The sequence below is a fragment of the Theropithecus gelada genome, chromosome 15 (assembly GCF_003255815.1).
Source record: "Theropithecus gelada isolate Dixy chromosome 15, Tgel_1.0, whole genome shotgun sequence".
Lineage (NCBI taxonomy): Eukaryota > Metazoa > Chordata > Mammalia > Primates > Cercopithecidae > Theropithecus > Theropithecus gelada.
Window position 1 is genome coordinate 74,999,680 of NC_037683.1, and position 6,000 is coordinate 75,005,679.

At 51.4% G+C, this 6,000-nt stretch overlaps 1 protein-coding gene across 8 annotated transcripts in view; it reads right to left on the bottom strand.

The window, feature by feature from the left end:
* The window catches only part of KDM4C (lysine demethylase 4C), a 463,944-nt gene that overhangs the window by 419,873 nt on the left and 38,071 nt on the right, over positions 1–6,000 (bottom strand). For 5 of the 8 annotated variants that reach the window (XM_025358675.1, XM_025358674.1, XM_025358673.1 and 2 more), the window contains exon 1: positions 1,753–2,617. The exons of 2 other annotated variants lie outside the window; for them this stretch is intronic. The gene's annotated coding sequence lies outside the window, so the exon portion shown is untranslated. Of the gene's footprint in view, positions 1–1,752; positions 3,214–6,000 lie in introns of those variants that run through there. One more of the 8 variants, XM_025358679.1, reaches the window with a different exon arrangement.

Sequence of the window (6,000 nt, forward strand, 5' to 3'; positions counted from 1 at the left end):
TTTTTACTTTTTTTGTTTGAGATGGAGTCTCAGTCTGTCACCCAGGCTGGAGTGCAGTGGCGCATCTCGGCTCACTGCAACCTCCGCCTCTCGGGTTCAAGTGATTCTCCTATCTCATCTGGGATTTCAGGCGCCCGCCACCACGCCCGGCTAATTTTTGGATTTTTAGTAGAGACGGGGTTTCGCCTTTTTGGCCAGGCTGGTCTTGAACTCCTGACCTCAGGTGATCCACCCGCCTCGGCCTCCCAAAGGGTTGGGATTACAGGCACAAGGAGACACGGCTCCCGGCCTGATTTTCAACTTTAGAAAAGCAACTGACTAAAGTCTGTTAATAAAAAGAATTAAGACTTCGGTTTAAATTGTACTGCATTACCAAGTTTGTGGGGTACAGTAAAAGCTTACGTGAAAACTCTTCATAACACTGAAATTGGGAGAAAAAGGACCTAAAAACCCGAACAACCGTGTAATCCGTTCCAAAACAAACTATGGGAGGGCTGCGCGGAAGCCAGCAAGGTAAGAAAACAAGCGATAATCGCAAAGGAGAGCCGACTGCCTGCTAGTAAAAAATGGATCTTTAAAAATTAAAAACACTAGTTTTCAACCACAGCACTTCGAAATGAGAATATCAGTCACCGTTGCCATAGAAACAGTAAAGCCAAGTTGCCCGGAATTTAAACATTTTTTTAAATAACGCAAACTGAAATGGGTGAAAATAGGGCAAAGTTTAGTGTGAACCTAAGTGGCCGGAACCTACTAGTAACTTTCACCGGGATAAAGGTGACTCTGCTTTTCTAACCTACATTTCCTAACAGTGCTTTATAAATCACCTCTCGAGGTTAGTTTATCAAGTGCAAAAAAAGTTTACCCTGTCTCTTCCGGAAAAAGGAACCTGACAAAACCCCTCCCGGAATCGCCCACAATCAGAACGAGTCAGCGCAGGCTTGCACCGCGCAGCGAAAGGGAGCCGAGCATCGAGTCCACGCGGAAAGCATCTGAATCCCGCCTGCTGGCTTTACTGGCAGAGCACGCAGGAAAACCCCAAGCTCCAGCCTGCAGCCCCGGCCTGTGTGGCTCCCTCCTCCACGTCCCCACTGCACGCCACGTTCTGTGCCTGGCAGTCCACGCGCCCTAATCCAACTCGCATTTATTAAGCACCCGCTGTCTACACCGCATCATGGTTCCTCCATGCACTGCAAGAAGAAATGGCCCCATGCCGGGGGAAAGAAACACCAAAAGGACAGCCGCGAGGGCTGAAGACGACCCCGAATGACGGGCTGACTGCCTGCAACGGGTGGTCAGGAGAGGAGCTCCCACCCTCACCCCGCGGGTCGTGACACTCCCAGGGAAGGGAGGGCCCCGAAGGGTGCACCAGGCCCGGCCTTCCTGGAGTCAGCCACAGACCGACTGAGGGCGTTAAGAGGTCCGCATCCCCGGACCGCCCGAGCGCTCCTGTGCCCCAAGGAGGCGACCCCGACTCCGGATCCAGGGAAAACGGCGAGCGCGGGCACCGAACCTCAGTAAGGGTCGGAGCCGGCTGTCACCGGCCCCCGCATCCCTCCCCTGCGGCCGCGGCCGGCCGCTCCCTCCCCAGCGTGACAGTCGCGGCAGTCACGGACGGAGCGTCTCTGCCCCGGCGTCGTCGCTCGCCCGGACGCCAGCACCCCCGTGCCCCACGCGGAGGGGGGCAGTGCCGGGAAGACCTCTCCGGCCCCTCCCCCCGCCCCGGCCTCCGGACTCCGGAAAAGCGGTTACCTGGCGCCGGGTTGGGGCGAGAGCACGACCCGGTGGAGGAGGAAAAGAAGAAGACAGTGGCCTCCGGCCCAGGGAGATTTGGGAAATTCGGAAGACTTGTTCCGCACTAGGTGACAGCTGTTCGCTGCGCACGCGCACAGGACCCCGGCCGCCCGATCACTGCGCCGCGCCTCACCCTCCCGTCGAGGCGGTGGGTGGGAGGCAGCGGCGAAGGCGCGCGCACCGCCAGCTCTCCCTGCGCGAGGGCGCGCGCGCCGTCACGTGACCGCTGGGGCCAGCACTTGGTGAATCACGTGAGCTTACAAACAGCTTAAAGGTGCCCGGCACGCTCTTGGTTTGGCTCAACTTCCGCGCTTTGGTTAACTTGGGCTTGCTGGTTCGCATCTTCTTGTCCTTTGGACACAGGCATATCCCATTCTTTCCGGAGGGGGAAGGTACTCGCGTAGAAGGAGAAAACAGGTGCACAGAACCTTGCCCGGAAGCGCCTGCTGGGGTCCCGCAGGGCTGGACCTGATGTAGTCCACGCGCCACACGTCCTCCTGGACTCCGACGCGCACCTATGGCGGCCTCCGACGCGCGAACGTCAGTGTGGCGTTGCCAGGGGTGGAGCCTCGGAATGTCCTGGAGAGCCTGGCGAGAAAGTCGGGGCTCGCAGTTGTCCGGCGATGACAGCGCTGTGTGCCCGTTCTCCCTTCACCCGGTGGCCGGGACCTCTGAGCCTCCTTCCCACAATGGGAGATCCCGAATGGGCGAAGAGTATCTGCGTGTCCCAAACCTTTAACAAGTAACTACCGAGCAGGAGCGTTTTGTCAGCCTCTGGAAGCGAAACTGTCCGGTGTTCGAGTCGCCCTTCACCGAGCACGTCCCGCCCCGACCCGCCCAAGTGTGCTCTTAAGATAAGGAGGCACAGAGGTGACCCAAATAGGAATCCCGGGCTGGCGGTCCCTCAAAAACTAGAGTTGATAACAATTTGGCCTGAACTGAAGTGACTAGAAATGCAGGTGCCTCCAGCGTCTGAGACTTAGATAAGTTAACGTCCTAAAACTTGTTGCTTCTCCTCTGTAACTCCGCCTTCCGAGGTGTCAGAAGGAACCAACCAGACCTTAAGCCCCTGTACTGCAGAAGACAGATGGTTGAGCATCAGATGTTTTGCAAAGCTGAATGATTTTTTTTTTTAAACTTCCTGCAGAGCTCCCAGCTGGGTCCCCTGTGGCGCTTACTCTAACGTCTTAGCTAAGAAAGATTAGGCATATCTTCACACCAGTGAGCAAAGCTGGGCTGTCTAATATGCTGAATTTTCTGTTACATTATACTGATATCAGCTTTTTAAAAATATATCGACACCATTTACCACGCCCTTGAACTCGTTTCTCACTGGGATGAACATTGTGAGGACAGATGGAATGTGGTTAATTGAGCTAAGGCTAACGGGATAATTGGGTCACCATATTTCTTTAGTTGTTAAAAACAAAGTTCTGCTACCCAAACACACTTTTTTTTTTTTTTTTTTTTTTGAGACGGAGTCTTGCTCTGTCGCCCAAATTGGAGTGCAGTGGCGTGATCTCGGCTCGCTGCAACCTCCGCCTGCCGAGTTCAAGAGATTCTCCTGCCTCAGCCTCCCAAGTAGCTGGGATTACAGGAGCCCACAACCACGCCCAGCTAATTTTTGTATTTTCAGGAGAGACAGGGTTTCGACATGTTGGCCAGGTTGGTCACGAACTCCTGACCTCAGGTGATGCGCCCGCCTCGGCTTCTCAAAGTTCTGGGATTACAGGCGTGAGCCACTGCACCCAGCCACACACACTTCTGAACTTGCCTAACGTATACTCAACTGGGAATTTTCCAAATGTGTGCGTGTATTGTCAGGATCCCAGCCATCCTTACAAGTAAATTGGATATGCTCAGATAATAAATATGCAGCCCAACATTTATTTATAACTTATAGTGAGCTAGACACTGTCTTAAGAGCTTCACATGTATTAACTAAATACAATAATTCAGGCCGGGCACGGTGGCTCAAGCCTGTAATCCCAGCACTTTGGGAGGCCGAGACGGGTGGATCACGAGGTCAGGAGATCGAGACCATCCTGGCCGACACGGTGAAACCCCATCTCTACTAAAAAATACAGAAAACTAGCCGGGCGAGGTGGCGGGCGCCTGTAGTCCCAGCTACTCGGGAGGCTGAGGCAGGAGAATGGCGTGAACCCGGGAGGCGGAGCTTGCAGTGAGCTGAGATCCGGCCACTGCACTCCAGCCTGGGCGGCAGAGCGAGACTCCGTCTCAAAAAAAAAAATAATAATAATAATAATAATTCAATGAATAGATACTGTTAATACCTCATTGTTACAGATGTGGAAACTGAAGCATAGAGATTAATATGCCCACAATCAAACAGCTAGGGTCTTTTGGAAGCCATATGCTATATTATAATAGCAATCTTGTGCACCAAAATAAAAAATCTGGAAACCTGAAATCCATTTTCTTCAGAATTTGCAGATGCACAAATAACATTTCTTTACCATTGTGAATTAGAGTATCACTTTTTTTAACCTGAAGAACTAAAGTGGATATACTAACCTTGCGGACTTCACTGAGCACTTTTTAATTTTAAGGAAGATAAAATGTCAAAACACTTCAAAAGCTGTAAAGCACTGTGTGAATCTATTAAGTGCTTCACAGTCTGGAAATTGAAGACAGCCTACTAGAAAATCAACTGGACTCGTGGCACTGAGAGCAGCGTTGTGTCCCTAATGTATCAAAATACCCCCATATTCTGAATTATCATGAAAACGTTTTAGCCATATAGTAAATTTTTTATTTAGATTCTTTTTTTTTTTTTTGAGATGGAGTCTCGCTGTGTCTCCCAGGCTGGAGTGCAGTGGCGTGATCTCGGCTCACTGCAAGCTCCGCCTCCCGGGTTCACGCCATTCTCCCGCCTCAGCCTCCCAAGTAGCTGAGACTACAGGCGCCCGCCACCACGCCTGGCTAGTTTTTTGTATTTTTAGTAGAGACGGGGTTTCACCATGTTAGCCAGGATAGTCTCGATCTCCTGACCTCGTGATCCACCCGCCTTGGCCTCCCAAAGTGCTGGGATTACAGGCTTGAGCCACCGCGCCCGGCCTTAGATTCTATTTTTTAAATCCCAATTGCAATATATTAATGGATGGCTGTATAAACAATACATAGATTCCCCTTGAAGTTTATATGTAATGGGAACTAATGTCCAGATCATCAGATAACCTCAGAGACAATACTTGTTTTTATTTTATTTTATTTTATTTTTCGAGACAGATTCTTGCTCTGTTGCCCAGGCTGAAGTGCAGTGGCGCCGTCTCAGCTCACTGCAGCTTTGACCTCCCAGGTTCAAGCAATTCTTGTGCCTCGTGCCTCATTCTCCTGAGTAGCTGACATTACAGGCATGTGCCATAATGCCCAGCTAATTTTTTTTTTTTTTTTTTTTTTTTTTGAGACGGAGTCTCGCTCTGTCACCCAGGCTGGAGTACAGTGGCCGGATCTCAGCTCACTGCAAGCTCCGCTTCCCGGGTTCACGCCATTCTCCTGCCTCAGCCTCCCGAGTAGCTGGGACTACAGGCGCCTGCCACCTCGCCCGGCTAAGTTTTTGTATTTTTAGTAGAGACGGGGTTTCACTGTGTTAGCCAGGATGGTCTCGATCTCCTGACCTCGTGATCCGCCCGTCTCGGCCTCCCAAAGTGCTGGGATTACAGGCTTGAGCCACCGCGCCCGGCCTCTTTTTTTTTTTTTTAATTCAGACAGAGTCTCACTCTGTCGCCCAGGCTGGAGTGCAATGGCGCGATCTCAGCTCACTGCAGCCTCCGCCTCCTGGGTTCAAGTGATTCTCTTGCCTAAGCCTCCCAAGTAGCTGGGACTACAGGCGCGTGCTACCACACCTGACTAATTTTTTGTATTTTTAGTGGAGACAGGGTTTCACTTTGTTAGCCAGGATGGTCTTGATCTCCTGACCTCATGATCCACCCACCTCGGCCTCCCAAAGTCCTGGGATTACAGGCATGAGCCACCATGCCTGGCCTAATTTTTGTATTTTTTGTAGACAGGGTTTCGCCACATTAGCGAGGCTGGTCTCAAACTCCTGAGCTCAAGTGATCCGCTAGCCTCCGCCTCCAAAAGTGCTGAGATTACAGACGTGAGCCACCATGCCTGGCCAATACTTGTAAGTTTCTTGGGTTTTTTTTGGTTTTTTTTTTTTTTTTTTTTTTTTTTTTTTTTTTT